We start from the raw sequence: 22869 nt of genomic DNA, 5'->3' as shown, positions 1-22869 counted from the left end.
GATAGTATTTTAACAGTTGTGGCTAGGTTCATACTAGCAGTCCTTGGTCCTCAAACAGGTTTTGGTTTTGAAATTTTCAGGGAGTCAGTAGACAGGAACCTGTGAGTTCCTATTAGCTGTTACAAGTCCCACATTGTTCTTTAATTAGCAAGTAAATAACAGTGATGGAGACCAAAAGGCCCACAATTCACGACGAGTGTTTCTGTGAGACAGCAGTAATGAACTCTCCTTTTTGAGGTGCATTAGCAATGCAATTTCATTACTTGCTGACTGTACCCTAAACTACAAATTAATTTCTTTGGTTCCAAATGCAGGTAGCCATGTACCCATATGTCGGCTGTCTTCAGAATGTAACTGGATTAGGTGCTGGTGGTGAGGAACGCCTCCCCAGTTTTCATAGCAGCTGACCCATCACGTACACTAAATGGAGTTCAGTTGCTCTTTGGACAGCAGCAGAGTAAATTAAATTGGTCAGATTTAAGTAGACTGCTACTAGTAACGCGTTTTATGGGTGCCTCCTGCTCTCTGTCTGACTTGGTTTCTGTGAGGCTGCTGCATATAAAACACTCAGAAAGGACAATTTTATATATTTGAAAGAGAGAAAAATCATAGCCTGAAATAGCACATTCTTTATTTCTAACTGACAAGAAATATCATAAAGGCAGCTGCTGGTAGCATAACATGTCTGTCAAACTGTAAATTGTTTGTGACTGAAGCACCCTTCTGCAAAGATACAGCACCTACCTTTTCAAAGGAGCTTCTTTGAAACAATACTGTACAGATATCATACCTCATTGTAGGAGAGCCTATAAGTGAGCCTTTAAAGCTATCTCCCATGATTTTCTTAGGATTTATGGTAGATTATATTCCAGAATATGTTATTTTTAGTGCGAATTACTACCAAGCTGGTTTAAAGAATTTATAGATGCAGTGAACCTGAATGGAGTCCCTACCTTCCCTCAAAACAGCATCAGAATGGAAATATTTTGACTAACAACCCAATCCTCCCTTTCAGAAAATTGGCTGGGTGCAGATTCTCTCTAGATGGCAGTGGAGCTCTTTCAATGATGGATCTGCTTCCTTCCCCCACCCTCTTTCCATTTCTTCTGGAGACTCATTTCCAGCTGTACTGCACTATGATTTAACAGGGCTTTGATGCTGTAAGATGTTGGCGGGCACAAATCAGACTTTTTTTTTTTTTCTAAAAGGATAATATACTGCTTTTTCAAAGTCAATTAACACTTAGGGCAAATGAAATGGGGAGAGCTAAAGGTCAATTACTAAAGGATGGCCACAAAAACCTTTCTGGTTTACACAGCGTTCATCCAGGGATTGCAGATCACTGGGAAAAGAAAGGAAATAATAATTAGCTCATTTCATTTCTTGATGGTTACCAATAAGATGGTTTAATACAGCTTATCTGTTTTATTTTCAATCAAGTGTGACTGGTGCTAATAATCGTTCTGACCAGCCTGAGACTGTGTTGTTTCAAGGCATCATACCATTATGACAGTGGCTGGGAGATTGTTGTGGCAATTTATGCACCAGGCAAACGTTAGCACAGAGAATAGCATTAAAACTTCAGGTTTGGAGTGCACTTAATAAGCTTTATGTGTAAAAGAAATATTGTAGCTGGGCAGTCCAGCCATTAAACAAACAGGGGCATGAGAAAGATGAAGAGTGAGTGCCATTTTTATCATCATTCATCATCCTATTAAAAACAAGCGGGTAAGTTAAAACTTGGCCTTTGGAGGTATGCGGTGTTGATTCATTGGCTTACCAGCTGCTGGCTTTTCATGTCATAACCATGATGCTGTTTTACGGGTGAACTGCTATGGAGATAAAGATTTAATCAGACAGGGTGCTCAGAGTCAGTGCTGCTTAGAGTTGTCGGCCTTCATGTTACTCATGTGAGTCACTCTGACATCAGCGAGGCAACTCACCAGTGTGAAGTACAAAGCAATTTCTAAATCTTTTTGAGATGTGTCCCTTGTTTGGAAAAGAGAGATTCTTGTCAAGAGAGCATACAGCTTAATGGAAACTTTAACAAAAATAATAATAATCCCAAATTTAAGGACCATTCATAACAAAATGAGGTAGCAGATTACTGTCTTGTCAGCTTAATGGTGACTATACATGAAAATGGCCAGACTTGACTTGAATCTGTACTTTCCACTCGCCTTTTGTGTGTCGAACAGCTTTCCAGGCAAGACTTACACTTAAGATTGCAGTCACAGTTCATTTCTATCTTTTTTAAAATAACTCTGCTGAGTTTAATAACCTTTTCCTTTTTGAATAAGGAGTTTCTGTTTGCAGTCACATGAAAAGAAAAAAAGGGCAGTGCTACAGGCAGCAGGAGATTATTTCATGCCTACCTACTCAAAGAGGGTTTTACAAGAGCACAAGGGCCGGGCAAAGCACATAATGAGCAAACTCTTGTGAGGTAAATTATTATTTGGGATTCTGAATGGGCCCTTAATGCGTGTGGGAAACTATGCTGCCAACTAGTTGTGTGTGGCACTTGACTTGCAGGTAGCTAGCAACTTATCTGATGGCTGTCATCCCTGCCTCATTTCACTGCCTGAGACAGCGGGGAAAGGAAGAAAAAAAGTGCTGGACCTAGAAGTCATGCTCCCTTCTTTGCCACTGTGTCAGAGAGACGGACCTCTTTCTGGCCGTGAGTGTGCCCGTGTAGTGCACTAATTGTCTGCCCCCACCGACGCGCAGCCAGCAGTCTTTGTCCTTTTTGTTTGAAGAGCACAGCAGCCCGGCTCTTGAGCAACAGGCGCTGAGGCACGGTGCCTAATTTGTTTCCTTGAGTTTACAAAGGGAGTGAGGATCAAATGTGGAGCTCCTGTTCCTCAGCTACAGACTACAACCCGCTTTTAGGATATATGTAAGCTTTTGTTATGGCAGTATCTGTAGCGAGGTGACGAGCTAACTAGAGAGTACAGAGGCTGCGGGTACATTTGCATTGCACAGTCCAATCCAAAGTGAGACATTTAACTTGAAAATATGGCAGCTGCGTGGGTGCAGTGTTTTCCCTGGGCTGATTCATGCTGTTGGAAAGCTGAGAGGTAGCTACTGCATCTTCCCAGGGAACTGTAGCATATAGGGCTATTTTGGTGGTGTGTCTGCAGTAGCAAACACTTGACCAACTTTCTGGGCAGGTTTTATAGCACATGCTAAGCTATGTGCTGGTCATGCCTAGCTTGCATCTTACTCTGATGTTCGTGTTTCTCTGGCCATATCCCCTTAGTTTGCAAAAGATTTTGTTGAGGCAGAAGACAAGGGTTCAAGATATTTGTTTGGGGTGCTGAATGTCCAGAAAACCAGTACACGTCCACTGAGCACGTTCACATCTGTTGTACTGTGTCTACAACTGATCTGCCTATGTATGGTAACTCAGTGCAAGGGTCACATGCAGTGAAGAATGCACACGTATCTTCTTGTCCAGGAAAAGTGTCAGCTCTGCTGAGGCTGTCTCAGGTTTATCACCGTAATGACTCTAGAGCAATTTTGGGGAACAGTCCTCAGGGTGTGAACCTTTTCATCATGGTATCTGTTCACCACATATTTTTTCAGTGGTGCCCAGTGACAGGACAAGAGGTAATGGACACGAAGTTGAACATAGGAAGTTCTGTCTAAACATGAGGAGGAACCTCTTTACTTTGAGGGTGGCAGAGCACTGGAACAGGCAGCCCAGAGAGGTGGTGGAGTCACCATCTCTGGAGACATTCAAAATCTGACTGGAAGCCATCCTGTGCAACCTGCACTAGGTGAGCCTGCTCTGGCAGGGGGGTTGAATTTATGATCTTCAGAGGTTCCTTCCAACCCCTACCATTCTGTGATATTGAGGAGCAAGAAATTCCAGCAGTGTGTCTGTAGAAATACATGCAGGGAGATGGATTTTTCCACAACTAGCAGAATTGTGTGACTGACTCCCTTCCCTCCCTTTTTTGGACTTATTTTGTTCTCCATTGAATGAGATAAGATCTATGCTATGCTATTAAAGAAAAAGGAAATTTGGATGCATCTTTTGTCTTCACAGCTTTGAATTGGTAAGCTTGTGAGAACAGCTGTTCTTTATTTCAGCAAAATCAGGAAATGCAGAGATGAGCAACAATAAAAAAACAATAAAAAAATCCACAACCCTGGGTGATCAAAACCAGTCCCTAAAGCTTTGTTTGTGTATACTGTCTTTGCATCTAAGCCGGCACCCGTTTAAATCAATGATACCTCCTCTTCTTTGTTGTTGATGGAAATAGCTTCAGGCAAAATTGGTAGGTATGTTAGACCACGGTTTCCCAGTGTGTTATGTTTTAGGGAACCCTCTCTCCCACCAGCATATATAACGTGCAATCCATTGTTTTACATGGAGTAAGCAAGTGAGAAATATACATACTTCAAGCTTTTAAATTATTTGTGTTTAGTTTATGGATTTAGCAAATATTTTTGAAATATATTTCCAATACATCTTCATCTAAATCTCACAAACTAGAAAAAAAATATAGATTAGTTATAGTTCTCCGTAATAGTAAGGGTTGTTTTTTTCTAAAATGAAACCTTTCCTCATGAGCTGATGTCGTGGTTCATTTCAGGCAATCTACCTGAATAGATGCATAAAAAACAGGACAGCATGTGGCCATTGCCATTTAAGACTCCTCATGGTCTACTTGTGAGCCACTCGGATCAGTCAGAACCTTTCAGAAGACATGTATTTTATTCTGAAACCCAAATGATCAGGTAGCTGAAGAGGAGTGATTTATGAGAAAAGATTAAAGTCTCCCAAGAGTCAGTCAGTAATGCATTTGCACTCTTCACTGCTTTGATCACGGTTGATAGTAGGGCCAGAGCTATGAACGTGTGTTTACTGGATATTTCTATTATTTCAGTATTCCCGGTGGATTGTAAGGAGAGTAAAAAAAACGAATTTAAACTAAAAGAATTAATATTTCATGGCTCTTAATTTGTTAGAGAAGCTTTTGTGAGATTGACAAGGCTTCCTAATTCATCTGCTCTTCCGGTTGAAAGATATGTCTTTCATTTTCATTCAGGCTATGAAAGAAACGGTATTTTGATTTTTGGCTTCCTGTGAATCTGCTGTCTTGTACCTCTTGCCTATTATAAATAGGCTTTGGATTATTGGAAATTGTTTTCTGGATCTTTTGTTAGACATTGGGCTAATGTGACAAAATCAATAGGAATAAAAAGAGGCACAGAATTAGTATCTGTTTTACTCAGTGTAGCTAAGAAGATAATTCAGAAGATCTGTGAATGTGTTTCTGCCTGGAATGAAAATAGCATGGCATGAGGATAAGGAAGTCTAATTACCTGTTTCAATACCATTTCTCTATCATTTTGGAGCTAGAAGCACATCTTAGGGTATCAGAAACCACTTGCAAGCATGATATGTTATGGGCTGCACAGGCTTTGTCAGGACTGGGAATATTTATATGCACTCCCAGTCTTTCTTTCTGAAAGGAAACCAAGAACCACTGCAGGGTGATTGTTGAGGAAGCTGTAGCTGCAGGAGTCTGAGGGAACATAATGAACTGAAGGTGGCAGGTGTTTTTGTGGAGGAGGCTCCCTGATAGGAAGTTAATGGTAGTCTCCTTTCTTTGGATAGATCTATAAGAAAGAAAGAAGATATTTATTTTTTTTTAATTTTTTTTTTTTTTTTTTTACAATTTTCTTTTAAAGCTGTTTTGGAGACTAACCTGAAAAAGAGAAAGGAAGAGGCTGAGATAGAGATCTTTACCAATGGGGAATTTAACTGGAACAGTTTGTCAGCCTCATCTGAGGCAACAGCCAACAGACTGTGGTTATCGGGACAGGATTTGAATGCTAAAGGGACACTAAAGATCCTTATCCACTATGAAATAGGATTTGAATAAATATAAGCTGCTGCTTTGGTTCAAGCCAGCCCCAGAAATGGTTGCTTACCCATACGGAAACAACTCTTCATATATGAATTTGTCCTGTAACCAAGAGATCCCTAAAATATGGTTGGAATTTGGAGCAATGAATTAATTAATTGATCACAAAATTGAGTTCACTGTGACACAACTTTTTAACTTAGCCCTAGTTTCATGTGCTTCAAAAGTGAAGTAAAGCCCCACTCCATTCTGTTCTCGGTTCTGGGCTTGAAGAAGTCATTGGTCATTCTTTTTGCTCCTGTAAAGATACAGTTCAAAAATGGAGCTTATTTTTCAGTTCCTGAGGGAAGGACTGATACTCAGGTTTTCCTTTTTCATTTTACTTTCAGCAATGCTTTATTTCAAGTGCTGATTATGCAGTACATGTTGAATGGTACTGAATTTCTCTGATGTAATTCACGTGGCATTTATATCACATTTCCTATGGAATGAGTTTTAAGCAGGGGCTTTAACCATACCTTGCTTCAAGCAGATACAGGTTGATTTTTCTGAGGGTATAATATTATGTTCTCACGCTACTGAAGAAGTGATAAATGACTTTCTTTCTTGACATACTTTAGAAAACCTGTCAGATAATCCATTTGTGTTACTCTGGGTTGAGTGTTATATGTTTCTTTCATCATGTGATTCTAAACATTTTTTTTGAAGGGAGGAGCTCTTTTTTTTTTTTTTAAATACCATAAGGAATAATGTGCAAGAGAATATAGAGCGTGTCAGAATCCTTTCAGATTTATCATTTCAATATTTCCTTCTGCTACAATGGTTTAATTAGAGTAGTCTTCTTTTGGTAAGGGCTTTTGTATATCTTTAATGAAACTGAAGAGCATGAAATGTGGTTTCCCTGCTTTTAAATGAAGCCACTTTTAGAGAAATAAAATGAGAAACGAAGAAATTGTTGAAGTCACAGTGCATGAAATTAAGAGAGCCCTGACTATATTGGCAACAATTTTTTTCTTTAGTATTTTGATGACCATATAGCTAAGTGGTTGTGGGCTAATTGTGAAGAGATTTTCTTGTTTTGGTTCATATGCCTTTGACAGTTATATTGACTTCAGGTTCATTTGAGCAATTCATGGTCCTGATCCTGCAGTTGTCTTGAGGCAGGTGGAACTTTGTGCTCTGGTGGAGCCTCACTGGCTCCAACTAAGTCTTTTGTGTATAGAAAATGTGCTTGCAGGCAGGTACATTGAAATCAATGGCTCTGCACAGACCTATATCTTTTCCTTGATACAAAGAGTTGCAGAATCAGAGCCATTGTTAGGGTTTTTGAAGTTGTTCAAGTTTCCAGTCCTCTGTGAAAAATCTGGTCTAGAGCAGCGTGATGAGTTAACCTTGGTTAAGGTCCAAACACCCACCCAGCTACTCTCTCACTCTTCCTCCTCAGCAGGACAGGAGAAGAAAACAAATAGGATGAGAAAGCTCATGGGCTGAGGTAGAGACAAGGAGACCACTTAGAGGCCAAAACAGACTCAACTTGAGGAAAATTATTGCCAATTTAAATAGACTATTGAGAAATAAAGACAAACATTAACACAGCACTTGTCCTCTAACCCTCTCCCAAGCTCATCTTTACTTCTTTGCTTTCTCTACCCTCACCAAGCAGCGCAGGGCGATGAGGGGTATGTCATGCTCTGAAAATGTGCTTTTTGAAAGTATCCCCCATGAAGAAACCTGCTTGTTCTGAAGAAACTTGACATTTCTGTGTAAAAGAAAGATTGATTTTTAAGTGACGAAGATTATTTTTTTTTTGCTCCAAAGCAGACTTGCCAAAAATGCTCACTGTGGCAGTTTTCTTCTACAAATTATGCTTTCATTTAAATCAAAACATTTCACAGAAATTTGCCATTTTGAATAAAAAAAAAAAATATTCTAAAAGTAAACACACAAATTGAAATGGCATGCTGCTTACATATTTTCTATTAGAAGCCAGCTTAACATCTATAAGCAAGTGCTTAATACCCCATAAGCAGGGGCACACAGGACTGCTTGTGGCCAGCTGGTGTGCTACTTACAGTAATACTGTCGTAGAAGATGGTTCCTTAAGTACTTTCTTTGCTGCCAGTCAGCCAATACACACACCCCAAACCACAGAATACCTTCCATATCTCATAGCAAACTACAGACTCTTCCAGGGCTTCTGGAGACTCAAAAAATGACAAAAACCTGCAGAAAAAGGGGAGGAGAGAGAGATTACATCAATTAAAAAAAAAACCTGAGGCCTTTAAAAAAAGTGGGAGAATAAAAAAAAAAAATTAAAATTCAATAGGGTTAACAGTGACAAAAAGAAATTAAACGTTCTAAGAGTGTGAAACAAAGATTGGTAAATGTCAAAATGTTAACTTTTTGACTGTTTTGGAAGTACTATTTTTTAAAACGGAAGAGGAGCTCTGATTTTCCACCACAAAAAAGAGCGCCAAGAGATATTTTAATGAATAGATCCCTAATTTTGAATGAGTACTCATCAGAACAGATCAGTATTCTACCATTTTTGCTAAATAGAACATTTCTTTTTAAAAGCACATTGACAGGTGTCAGCTTCTTTTGAATTGTGACATTTCCCCATTCATTTTCAGTTTTGCCTGTCTCTGAGTACTGTTTCAGTAACCTAAAAGACGAGGTTCGTATTCTTGATCACAGTAAAATTGTGATTCAGCAGTCCATCTGGATTAGCAATGTACTCACACTGCTGTTGAACTTTACGTTTAGACCAACTGACTTCAGTGGGACTACAGCGCTGTGCTGATTTGGGATCTAATTTGGCATGGTTTCCCTGAAGGCAAAGAAGATGTGTTCATTTAACCAGCTGAAAGTCTGGCCTCACATGAACACAACAGTGTATACTTAAATCAAAATTCAGTGCCTCTCCTGGTATCCTAATGGTTTTAAATATGTATCTCCAGTAATGGCTGCATGATATCAGCAATATAAGAAAGCTTGCAAGCTTCAAACACTCATAGGCTGGTTCTGTATTGTTTTAGCAGGGAAGATGAGGAAAGACCAACATTTCTTGATGAGAGTGGAGTGGGTATCCGTGAGGTACATTAAGAACTTAGCAGGGAAAAATATTATTTCATCGTGTAGTTTAAACTATTAACAATGTAAGTTTGACTGTATGTGATAACTAAATGGCAAATTACTAAGCCCTGTCAAAAGTGCTGTGTCTTTTTCCCTGGTTTGGAAATTAAGGATCAATTCATGTAACTGAAAAACAGTGCTAAATCAGGAGTACTGATGCATGAGAATTTCTGTTTTTCGTGAGAAGATTGCCAGTTTGTAGGATTTAAATTGCATGCAAACTGTTTTTTACATCTCTAGTTGAAGATGTGTTGTCTTTAGGGAAGGTTGACTTGACTTTGACAAAATTCAACAGAATACAAAGACATGAAAATGGGCTTGTGTTTGCCTTGAAAGTGACTCATTGGCTCATACCATGATGTTCCTTTTATTCCTAGGGATGCTGTAGGATGCTAAATTTACTACTCCATGAGACTAAAGGTGCTAGTTGCACAGCAGTGGTAAGAGGTGTTGAAGCCCATGCAGAAAGACTGATTTCCAAAACAAAAAGTCTTCTATTTTGAGGTTAAATCAAGTACAAACAGTGATCTTGAAGTGCTGATGTTCATGAAGTTTTCTTTTTAATACGTAAAATTCATTCAAAAGTGGACACAAGATGTTCCATAGATTTTATTTAAAACTTGATGATCATTAGAATGGGAGGTCTGTATGCATTTAGGAGAGCTTCATCCTGTATAGACATAATTTGGAAGTCTTATCTCAGTTTTTGCAGTGATAACAGAAATGTGTATTGCTAATATTTGTCTTGCTAAATAATGGGACTTTTCTGCAGTTTTTTCCCAAGATTCCTGTATCTTTTCTCTTTCTAAAAATTGTACTGTTTTGTTTTTTTTTTTAATATCTAAAGGACAGGACTGAATCTCTTCTATACCTGTTAGGATCACTTGTTTTTTACGGAGGAGTCATTGCTAGGTGATATGAGATGGTGTAGTTTCTAGGAGCTGAACATTTTGTCAATAAAGTTAAGGCATGATATAAGAAGAAAAGGAAGCTAGTGTGAATTCTAAAAAAAGGGTGCTGTTAGCTCAAGGACATTGTCCTTTTGATATGGCTAAACCAAGGCTTCCCTGAAGTTGGCTTGGAACAGAGGCAAGTTTTGCACAGCTGCCTGTAAAGGTGTGCTTATTTTTATTGCAACTTTATGCTTTAGTACATACTACGTTGGAGCTAAATGAATGGTAGACTATTTTTCTTGCTTTAGATATTTAATAAAAATACTGCAAAATTCCACATTGATGTTAACTTTATTCAAAATAAATTCTAAAAGCACAGCTGAACTGTGGTAGCTAGTAACGTATAGCACATTTAATTTGTGGGGCTACAGATTTACAGCAGAGCTGCATTCTGCAGTATGCTGAACGTATAGAGCAAATAAATTTGCAAGCGTTGATACAATGTTCTTAAGAAAACAGAGTAAAGCATATTATTTCCTAGCAAAACTACTTTATACAGATAAGCAAATTATAGAAACTAGATCAACAAAAGGTTTAGTGAATGTTTGTCATAAGTGAAGCATACTATTGATAGCCTCTCTTAGCCTGGAGGTTGGAGATGCAAGAATGACTTTATGTTCTATTTCACCCACTCAGTTCTCTTCTATTTATATAAGAAAGAGAGGAGATCAGCTAGGAATTACAACCTAACCTGTATTTTCAAGTGGCAGTTTTTGAGAAGTGAACATCAGTAACATGTTGTTAGAGACCGTGAGATTATATGGGTTTATAGGGGCTTCTAGAGACCTTTTTATAATGAAGATGTGTTGCCTGACCATAATCTTGAGATTTACATTGCCTGTTTAATCATCTTGTCTGTCCCTCTTCTGAAAAGGGATTGAAATGAATGTAGATATACTAGATCCATAACAAATAATAACGTATGGCTGGTTGCTCAACACATGCATTTTCATTTGATTGTACTCGAGGATGAATGAGTGGGTTATTCATGCCTTGTCTAAAATAAATTTGCATTTATGAATTGGCAGAAACAGACGTATTCTCTGGATGACTGTTAAAGTGCCTGGTACACCACCAAGGACTTCAATGACTAAGCTGTCAATGGATTTTATTATTAAATCCTAGGGACTAAAAAGCCTCAAAGAACCTTGTTACAGTTTTATGAAGATTAGATTTTTATCATCTTTACCTGAACTGGGTTTCACCTTACTCTGTGTGTAATCCTCTGATTTCTTAGTTTGCTCACAAAGTGAGATTCTCTGAACTATGAGTAGCCCTCAGGTTAAACATACCTTATTACTCTAGTCTGAGCTTGGCCCTTGACCCTCACCCCTCTCCCCTTCCTGGGAAACTGCAGTTTTTCATCGAGATTTAGATCACGAGGAAAAAGAAGGGCAAATTTCTTGAGCAGAACATCTTGCTTTGCCAGGGCAGCATGTTCTGAGCATATCTACTGTGGTCATTAAGCCAAAGAAAAAAGAGAAGTCATTGCAATACTACTGTGTATTTCAAAATATTATTTAAAATGTTTGATATGCATGTAAAGGATATGTGCGTGTATTGTATTATTTCATATTCTAATATAATAGTGTAAGTAGAGGTGCTCCTCTCCAGTGAAAAATTATTAGAAAAGGCACTTGCTGACTGCATAAAGATTTTTATTTTTAAAAATAAGAGTAAAGCTGTAAATAAACTGCCTGCCAGCCTTTCACAGAGGAACTGTGCGTGTGACAGGGTTCCATACGGTAAAACAAAACAAAACACAGCACAGTGCATTCCATCATTTGAAAAAAAGGGTGGGTTTGTTTTTGTTTGTTTTTTTTTTTTTTTGCATTGATGTGGAATTTCAAAGTACAGTTAAAGATAAGGATGTCTTGATTTGGCCTCAGGTGATAACCCAAAGATTAACATTTTTCTTCTTTCTTAAAGCTCTTGCACAGCAAGAAAAGAAAAAGAGATTTTTGGTAAATATATGAAATTTTGCCTCAGGCAAAACTTAAACTTTTCATTATATTTATCTAAATGATCTTTATTCAAATTGGGAATAATTTATACTTAAAATAGTAGGTAACAAAATCTTTGTTGTTTCTTCAGGTAATAGCCATAATTTCAGAGAACTGAAGTGGCTTTAGGGGAAAAAAAAAACAACAACATACAAACAAAGAAAGCACTGGAGCTGCAGTTTTGGTGCACGCACAATCTCAATGTGTCAGTGCTTGCAAGAGGGTATGACAAATTGGCTCTTAAAGAACAAGAACAGTGTGTTAACTTTTCATTCTTTCTAGCCACACATGCAGCCTTGAATTAAAGCCCCCATATATCTGCATGCAGCCTGGGTAGGATATTTAAAAGCACTTCTCATTGGCCTTCATGTGTTCTGCTGGTTTCAGGCGAATCTTTACAATGGATTTAGTGGAAGCAGAAGCTTCTCAGAACAGTCAATAAGTCTGACTACTTGCTCTTTTATTTTGCATTTCAACAACAACAACAACAAAAAGCTGGAATCTGGCTAAATAAAATAAATATACTTATTGGAAATCACTTTTCATAAAATAATCCCTTTAGTAAAATAACTACTGGAATACTTTGCACGCATCAGAACGGTGAAATAAAAGTGAGGCAGCTTTATATCAATGTTAACTTTTAATTGACATGGTCTCCCTTTACTTACAGATTTACTATATAGCATGCTCATCATATATAACAGTTTTATATCATCTAAATCATATTGTAACAGCTTTCTAGTCTCCAAGGTGTTGATTTTGTTGAGGACCTAACTTTGTGTGAAACTGTTTGTTTTTCTAAAGTGTCCTGCTTGTGGGATCATTCCCAAGAAGGGGGAGATCAAGAAATCCCTGTAACACCTTTGGATGAAATGGACACTGAAAAAAAGAGAAAAGATGAAGCCCATCATGTCCCAGATTGGCTTCCCTTCACTTACATCTTAAAGAAAACATTGTCTTTCTGTGGGTAAGAATTAACCGTGTGCTACTTCTTTCCCATTCCATTTGAAATAGTAACACAACTCTTTGATTTTTTTGCTTTGGCTTATCTTCAGTTAGGTATAAACTTTTTTAGCTTCTTTGAAAAATAACTTGTGTAACTCAGAGGTTTTCATGGACATTATTTTTCAAAAAATGACATTAGGTTCTTAGAAGCTGTTTTGTGACTTGTTGAGGTTAAAAAAAAAAAAAAAAAAAGGCTGAAAATACCAGGTAGTCACTTGTTTACTCTTCTTAGCTGTCTGGGAGAAGCATATGATTTACTTTCTATTGGAGACTCTATGTATGCCATGTTATACATTAGCAGTATGTTAGCTAATACAGCACGTTAAAAAGTGGGTCTGAATTACTTTACCTCAGCTTCTAGATTCAACAAATTAATTTTAATGCATGTCACGTAGACTATGAACCTTTAAGTGAAAGTATATTTCAGATACAGAAAAAAAATCAGGCTAGTAATTAGAACCCAACTTTCCTTGCATTGACAGCAGCCAAGTCATTTATTAAGTCAATGTAGCAGAGTAACACGGCAACATCACACTTGATTGAAATCTTGGCCAAGTCTGACAGATGTTTTCAACTCATTGTCAATCTCAAGTATGTTTTAATGAGTTTCAAGTGGCTGGAGCTCCCCCCTGCAGATGCCACTGTTACTGAAACCGTGAAAAGAGTCTTTAGGGCAATGACAGCATGGAAAATTCTTTTGAGTAAGTGGTGTGTCAGAAGAAATCCTAAGTAGCAGCACAAGTGCTGTTCCTGAGGATGGTCCTCAACTTTTGAATATGTTGAGTTTGTGCAAAATCAGCTGGGTTTATGTGAATACCCCAAATTCTCAAACATTTGATTCTCGAAAATAAACGTGAAATTTTGGAAGGAAGACTTATTCATGGGTTACTGATAATTCCTGTTTCCACATAACTCAGAAAAAAAAATTTGGAACAATTGATCTTTCTGCTTACACTTCTGGGTCTCACAAGGAGTCAGAAGAATAAAAGCGTATCAGAATAGAAACAACAAATATTTTATATTGGGCTGAGCAGAAATGATGATGACTCTTCAACTGCAATAGTATGATAGTTTCAAACTGGATCCAGTGAGAAGCTGCTGATTGTAGCACTTATCTAGTTGGACAGTGGTTACGCACTGCAGAGCAGACAAGTGGGATGACAGAAAAAGAGACTGAGATACAAGGGATGCCTAAGGTGGCAGTCCATTTAAATCTCCAGTTTGAAAAGATTTATTAAGTTCTTTCCTGGGCAAAAGACCAAACTGATGTGAAATGAATTTTGGGCAAACCAAGTTTTGGTATGTTGCCATATAAGTAAACTAGATCTACCTAAAAATTGGTGAAGCATAAAGTGACTGATTGAGCCTTTGCATGACAATATTATCTTCATTTTCCATCTGCCCAAATGAATCTACTTGCTTGTTCTTCATATCTCTTTTTTTTCCTTTTTTTTTTCTTTTTCCTTCTGCAATGTTAGAAGTCTGGTATGTAGAAGGATATATTTTAATATTTAGATGTATTTAGAATTGAATGAAATTACAAGAAACGATTTAATATGGAGAATGAAGAAGTTCTTTTCATCCTGCTTACAAAATTAGACAAGAGCAGATTTATTCCTGAGTGAATGATAAATTTTGAACACAACTTGTTATTATCTTCATCGGTCAGCTGGACATAAGCAGCATTATGTCATTTAACTTATTTGTTAGCAGCCAGACTGAAACACTGTTAAATTTCCCAGGGAAGGGAAGTCTTGATATTTCAAGCTTAATCATTCTAAAAATCATCTTGAATCAAAAACATGTCCTGTAAATCACAATAATAATTAAATTCATATATGTAGTTTTGAACCCTTGTGGCTCAGGCACAAAGTTTTTGTTTGGTTTTTTTTGAGGGTAGTTTTTCAGTTTTCTTTGTTTCTCTATCACTTCAGCAACCCATGTGAAGGGTAAAAAACTTTTCCTGATAGAAGAAAATATTTTGGAAGTATGAAGTTGTAGACTCTTTGTATACATATTCTTTGTTGGCATATTTGTCAACATATTCTTTGTTGAAGTAGCATGTCAAATGGAGTTCAGTATAGCCCAATGTATAAAAATCAATTTCATGTAATGCTTCCTTGGAATTGAGTATGTTCCAAACATCCTTTTAAAATGTAAATAACTTACTAAGTGTGCTAACTGAAAGCTTTGCCCACTTTAATGGCCGTATAATGTCAGGACAAGGAAGAAGGAATTAGCTGTGAAGAGAAACTGGCCAAAGCTATTTCTGGTTTGGGGGGTTTTTTTGCTTTAAAAATCATGCAATCTTTTATCGATTGTTCCTGAATAAAATATTTTTTCAATATCTTTTTGCTGATAATAAAAACATACAAAAGCACTTTTTGAGACCCAATCTGACTAAATGTCTGGGAGGTACATAAAGTAGTAGTATATAAATATTCAGAAGGAAACAACCCATACAGAAAAGACTTGGAATTGGGTTCCAGGTCTGAACATATACCAAGGAGGACTAAAATTTATCATGCGACTGATTTTAGATCCTTAAGTAACTAAACCGTCTAAGTATAGAAGGATATAATTTCTGAAATGATTGTATTTTTTCTTAGATGATTTAACATACAGATGCTTTTGAGACACCTATGAAATAAGGGTTTCCTTCTAATGAGAGGTTTTATTTGGCATATGTAAGAAACAAAAGATTCACACTTAAATTAGGTTTTGCACTGGTATCTGAATTTCGTGTCTTGAAGAAATATACGTAGTGTTTCTGAATGATGACTCCAGAATTCCCACTACACCAGAGTCTAATGGCCTCACCTACCCACAAGAAAGTATACTTGCCATAATCTCTGCAAACAGTGACACTGGAACTTGCACTATCTCACAGAGGCACGTGGAGCCTTAATTAGCTCTCTCAAAAATTCTTTGATATGCACAGAAACAAGTGAGAGATAAGCTTGAGAAAACTGTTACTTAAACCAACATCTTCAGAGATTTGGCCATTTGGGTGTTTTTTATGTCAAGCTTGTTGAAAGTTTGTAACTCCTTTTTTGGGCCTTTCTTCTTCTAGCTTTACTGTTATCATCTGATGCACACCCTATGCATGGTTGGGGAACATGAGAACGAGCTATATCTGACCAGAGGTACTACATAAATCTATGAGACTTCCTTGAAGCCAATTACAATGGAGAAAATAAATGAGTGTTCAAGTGGTTGCAGCAGATTTGGAGGTAAGAGGACAAGCTGGGAAGAACTGTGTTGTTTGGAGCAATTTGCTGGGTGCAATTGTGTGTGACATAAAGTATGAAACGAGGCAAGCATGTATGTGTCTGTTCCACTTTCAAGGCTGTGGCTGTCAGGCTGGACTGTAGAACTGGGAATTTTTCTGTCAGTGTGCAAAACCAAAGCTATGCTGATATTCCACTGTAGAGTAATTAGTATTACCATTCTTAGGTGATCACAAGCTGTCACAACCAAGTACACAACTTATTATGTACTATGCATCAGTCCAAAGAAGAAAGGACAGGTTTTCAATATTTTTGATGTATTCCACTGATCTGTTCAAATTCTGTTCTGGTTACAGAAAAGTTTGCATAAAAAAATAAGCAAAGTTAACTTGCATTTTCACCACCTAAATTTAACAGCAGGATATTCTAATTCAATTACTGTGAAAGTACATCTCTGAGAAATCCAGCAATAGAAAACTGAGTTCATGTTTTCATCGGAATAAGCCATGCTTTGTGTTTCAACTTATAAGAAGGAAAATCAAGCATTTGCTTGAGAAGGCTCCGGTGCCTCTGCAGCACATGTGCTGATTAGTACTGGTGTGTCACCAGCTGGAACTACTTAAGCTAGAGAGCATTTTGTATTCTTCCCCTCTCCATCAGTAATTGGCAAGTATATTTTCTGCCTACAATCAATTGCTTTTATATTCTGAGTAATATTTCTAAGTAAGAAGAAATATTACAGCAGCTAGAGAAGCTATTGATTGTAGGCAGAAAATGCCCTTTCCAAATGCCACTCCAGATGACTGAAATACAAAGAAAATCTGTGACATCACTAACATGGCCAATAAACCTGTCACTTGGCAAACCAAGGAATGAACACAAGTAAATGTGATTCTTAATTTAGGTTTTGTATGAACCATAGCATACAGACAAGGGAAGGAGCAAACGGGGGCATCTCATGCAAAGACCAATCTGCTGAACTAGCAAGTGAATAAAGCCCGATGTATAAGAGAGCATTAGATGCCTTGTTTTATTTCAAGCAAGAGATTGGAATAGCAAATATATATTTTCACTGTCCTGGAGACTTAACAAGAGGTTAACAGTGCTCCTGCAGCCCATGGGCAAGTATGTGTGTTGTGGTACAGTTCTAGATTCACTCTTCATAGGGTTACAGTCCTTGATGTATTCACCTAAACAGCAGTCATCCTGCAGAAGTATCAAGATAATAGTCTTTGCATAGACAGTTTTGTTCAATAAGTCTTTAAGTTATGGGGCTGCATTTGCACTGTTTTTTCTGAGTACCATGAGCTGTATCTCCAGTGATCCTTGTCAAGAACTGATTATTTTAGCTGCTGTTGGAAATGCCAAATTGAGAATAATGGAAGCGAGTATCTTGGAGGTGAGGTACCCAGGTGAGACCCTGCTCAGTTTAGTAGAGGTCAAGAGAAGAGCCAATATAGTCTTCTGGTCACCTTTTTATCATAAGTGCTTCAGTCATCTATCTGGTTATGATGTATCTGTGTTATCATCCTGAAGAACTACATTTTTTTATTTAGAAATTGTGCTCTGTGAAAGTTCTGGTAAAAGAAGGAGTAGAAGGAATTATTTCCATTTTTTTCCTTCCGAAACATGGAAGGTTTTCAATCATCTTTTTGTGCTTGGAGGAAAAGTTACTTCCTAAACTGAGGGACCAGCAGTTTCCAGACTAGTGATGTTAACTCAACCATTGACAGCCCCATTGTTCTTACAAATTACAAGAATCTCAGAGAAAACTCTTCATTATGGGAGAAAAGGCTGAAAATAATCAGAGATACAAGTCCTTGAGAATTATGAAGCTCAACATCTAGATTTTAAATAGTCTTTTATTTGTCTAAACTGAACTGAAAGGATACTGAACTGAAACACTGAAAGGATACTGAACTGAAACACTGAAAGGATAACTTAGCTTTCCCCCATGTTCACAGTCTGGTTGCTGCATTTTAAAGTACTTGAAGCACATGTGTCTTCCATTCCACTCCCACGTGGTGTACACCCCATAACTGAAGCAAGAAGCTGTGAATCTAGGAATGTCTTAGGAATGGTCTGTGAATGCATGATCTCTTGCTTCTCTCTAAGATATTTCTGTAGTATTTTAGATCCATCACAAAATTGTAGCTGCTCCTTTCTGTTTAAAAATTGCTGCTTCTTAAATTTTATAGTAGGGAGATCCATGAGAACCAGTCTGTTTCCCTCTCTTCAGGTGAGACTATGCTCTTGCTGAGTATTTCATCAGTGATAAACAGAAAAAGAAATACACTAAGGATATTCAGTGAAGGAATTGCTGCATCAACCCCTCTCCATTCAGGTGAGTGAATTTTGAGTGTTCTCTGTGATTTTAAAAATCTCTCTTTGCTTAGCAAAAATATGTTTCATGTACTGTCTCTGTTTTGGTTACTTGTGCATTTTATAAGATGGTCTTCAGTATGTCAAGGAGCATGGTTCTTCATGGTACATTTTCTACACCTCCCTTCCAAGGTAATGTTAACAAATGTAACGAAAACCAGCCAATGTGTATATGGCATAGTATTATGTGTACATTTTAACCAGACTGAAGCACACTCATGCTATTTCATTTTTAAGTGCCTTCTAAGGTCACTGGGACTTCCAGGTTTCATGTCACTGGAGATCTGCATTGTTGTTGTCAGAGTACTAGTCTTTTTATTGCAACTGTACCATGTCTTAACCAACTGCCTCCAGAAGTGAAGGGGACTTAAGTCAACTGTTTTGTCCAAAAACACCTTGAAATGTTGCCTGTGCAAGGTCTTATTGGGTAGAATAGTGACTTTTACCCTCTTTACTCTGGAGGCTAAAGGGGCTGCCCGTCCCTCCTCAGAAAGCGTGTAGCTAGGGTCACAAACTTGTGGATTAGTGGAGCAGGCCTGCTGATACACCACTTCTGAAATGCGTTATTGTTGTTGGACACGGTGTCCCTTCCTTGCACTGAAGTCACCATAGGGTTTTTTTTAATATGATTGTATCTTTGTCTTCATAGATTTTTCAAATTCTCTGTTTCTTTGATATCAGCTTCCAGCATTATAAGCATTCTTGTTCTCAATGTTCTGTTAAATTAAATGTCAACAGGTGATGACTCATGCTTCACTGGTGCTATCTTTCACTTTATCATGCAAGATGTACATTTTTTACTCCAAAATTTAGTATTTAGTGACACTATTTAAGATTGTTATGAATTTATGGCTATATGCCCAAACCTTCTGTATGTCTCCGAATAAAACACAAACTCTAAACTGCAGCCTGTTGTAGATGTTACTGTAAATTTTATCCTGTGATGTAACCCCAAATTTCACAAAAAATCTGTCACTATGTCAGTGCTAATATCTCCTTCATGAATAGCAAAGATGGAATTTCTAGTTAGCATTGTCTGCACAGGTGCCACTAGATGATTGATACGGGAAGATGGAGCATCCATGAGCAATGGTGGTGTTTTGTGATCTGTAAATGCTAGCAGAATTCTTGTAAGACTGAGCAACCAGGTAGTTAGGAGAGCTGCATGGCTACTTTGCTTCTGAGCAGCTTTGGTGTGTCTGCTCCTGTGCTAGGCAAAGAGCTTGCCCTCTAATCGCATGAGCATTTCAGGTTTAGTTTTATTTCAGTCCTTAATCTGAGACTCTTTTTTAAGAAGCCATGAGCTGCTGCAGATGAGGATGGCTTTAGGCATCTCGTTAGAGACCATTTTCGTCTTCCCACAGGTGGCTCCATGCTGTACAAAAACAATACTATGGAACATGTTTAACCTTAACTTGAAGGCTTTCCCAGTCTAGAATTAAAACAGTATGTCAACAGTGGAAGCCAGGCCCCCAAATATTAAACAGACCGAAAATATTGTTTGTTAAGGAAGTGAAATACCCTGCCTTTCTTCTCTGACTCTAAGTAATAGGCTCTTTGGAATCAAGTTAAAGTAATTCAATATGGTAAGAACCTGCTCGTGACATTTCTTGCACCACAACCCTTGTTTGAAGCGGGAGGCTAATGAGCGTTTCAATATGTGACCATCTTGCATATGTGGGTTTTAGAGCTAAGAGTTAATGATGTTTTATAACCTCAGTGGAGAGAAGCGTCAGTGGGCTGTGCTGAAAAACCCTCATTTGATACTTGAAAATGGAACAGTCACAGAAAGATTAAAAAAAAAAAAAAATTGATACAGGCTTCATCTTACAGGCTTTCATAAAAAGGTGAGATGAAAGACAGCAGATGGATTTATCTTTTTACTTAGCAGCAAAACTACGAATCAGCTTCATATAAACAGACCTCAGCCAAATATAGCTTGACAGTAATTCTATAAGATTCATCAAGTCAAGGGAAGTGATTAGGTCTGATGCCATGAAATAATGTGAAAGTAGGATATCTCATATGATTTCAATATTTCAGACTTGAGTCCATTAAATACAATTTTCTGATGAAAATGCTACCCTGTGTTGCAACAATTTTCATCTTCATATATTCTTTAGAATGCTGCATAATTCTTATACCTTTCAAATTCTCATTTCCAGTAATCTTAAGCATAACTGAAACAATTTCCAGAGCTCAGATAAAGCTGTGACTTTCAACTTCCATAAAACGGCAAAGGTGAGCTCTAAGCTTTTAAAATAGTTTTCTTGGATATTAGTCTAACATTTTAAACATCCAGGCTGTCAATATCATAATGTCTTGAGCTGCAAAAGCTCCAGACAAAGCATATAGTGCAAGATATTTAATGAGATGCATCATAGTCCTGCTTTCTTGATTTTGTAACACCCAAAGGTGCATCTGCACTGCATGAAAAAAATCAAGTCATTTTCAGTGGCATCAGCGCTCTCAGATATAATTTATTCTAATGAACGCTGCCTAAGCTTCTAAAATGGCAGATTTCTATTTAATAACTTCTGAAGAAGCATGTATTTAAAATGTGTTTAGGTTCTCATGCACTGAATCATATAGGCTCCTCTTACTGATTCAGTAGGAATCAGATGCCTAAAATGCCTCTGTAGGTTTGACTTCTCTTACAGGCTTTCACTACACATAGAATCCAGCAATAATGATGTAACTAACTCCTGGTTTTGCGAGTGACTTAAAACTAATTAAAAAAAAAAAATTAGGTGACTTATAATTATGCATCTTGATGCCGCCTTCTTCTCAAAATCACACATATACCTAAATCCTGTTGATTTACTGGAAGTTAGGTAGTTAAATGCCTTCTGGATATAGTTACTTTTGGATTTTTCACATTAGTTCCCAGTATATATTAAGTAAAAGATATGTGGAAGTGGTTTTTTGCTTTGCTTACTTGTGTCTTTCTCTTGTACTATTTAAAGCACAGTGCTTTTTTTTTTTTTTAAACCTTTTGAAGGTTTGTGTACTGTTTGATTCAGCTGTCATATGTCTTTGAAATGATTAATTGATAACCCAAAGCACAGCACCAGAAGACCATGTCCTTGTTGATGAGTCTGGAAGATCAGGTCTGAACATGCAGCATAGGGGAGTTGTGCTGCAAAATCTCATTTACACAAACAGATGGCAGGCTGAGATGACTTGTGCACAAGAAGAGTACTGGGCAAGCCAAGGAAAGAAGTGGCGCTTTAGCCTACAGAAATTAAGCTAGCTGTTAGAGTGGACAAACTCAGCAATCTGATAAGTGCCCACTTTTAGGAGTCTACCAGACCTGTGTAAAGGTGGGTTTTGCTGATATTACATTGCCAAATCATGATTGTCTAACTTGAGGCTAATGACTGTGATTTAACAGGAAATAAAAGGATACCAAACCTGCCAGGTACTCTATAATTACACTGATCTCAGGCAGAGTAATCTCTTTCATAGCTGTACTGAAGAATAAAAATCTAAAAGTTCTATAATGAGCATGAAATTTCTGAGCAAATGAATGGCATTAGTGATGCTGGCAGTGTCTCGTGGAAGGGAATGATTAATAACAATCCTTCTTAGTGACCTCTTTCCCATTGCAAAAGAGGCTGAGTGTGTTTTTTAAGGGTAGATTTAAAGCAAGTTTCTCTGAGCAGGTCCCAACCAAGCTCTTAGGGGGATGGTATTTTTCGAAGCAGGAATCTCAGGTTAGATATCTAACTGTGTTGTTAGGCCCTTAATTAGAGTTCTCTTCTATAAGGGCTCCTGGGTGACTGCAGGAGTCACTCTGCAGGGAGCTCTTTGTAAAGGTAGGTGTAAGTGCCTCAATTTTCAGGCTTCACCTCTGCAACAGGAGTCCTGAGCAATACGTAATGGATTAAATCCGTTGAGCTCTGGTTAATAGGATTCTGGGGACCTTCTTTAAGATCTTATAAAATGCTGGTTAAGAGTGAGAGAAAGCAAAATGCAAGAAAAGATGTAGCTTTATTTGAACTTTTCCATATCAATTCGCTGTTTTCAGAGTGGACTGTTTTAATGGCTTTATTTGGAGATGTTCCTAAGGATAACAGCAAAAAGGGTTGCAGAATGTCTGCTCACACTAGCAGAAGGATCTGTAGTAATGTTTTCACTGTTGGGTGCAATTCAGACTTTATCAGTTCTCTGGGTGTAGCGTACTTCTATATCAGACAAGAGAGCTGCCCTCATACTCATGAGATGGTATTTCCTTAGAAGAGTTGAGGGTTCCCCTACAAGTGTGAACTGGGCTGTAGAA

Source organism: Calidris pugnax, unplaced genomic scaffold (genome assembly GCF_001431845.1).
Source record: "Calidris pugnax isolate Ruff unplaced genomic scaffold, ASM143184v1 scaffold42, whole genome shotgun sequence".
Lineage (NCBI taxonomy): Eukaryota > Metazoa > Chordata > Aves > Charadriiformes > Scolopacidae > Calidris > Calidris pugnax.
The sequence above is the reverse complement of the archived record's forward strand: the minus strand, read 5'-3'. Positions refer to the sequence as shown.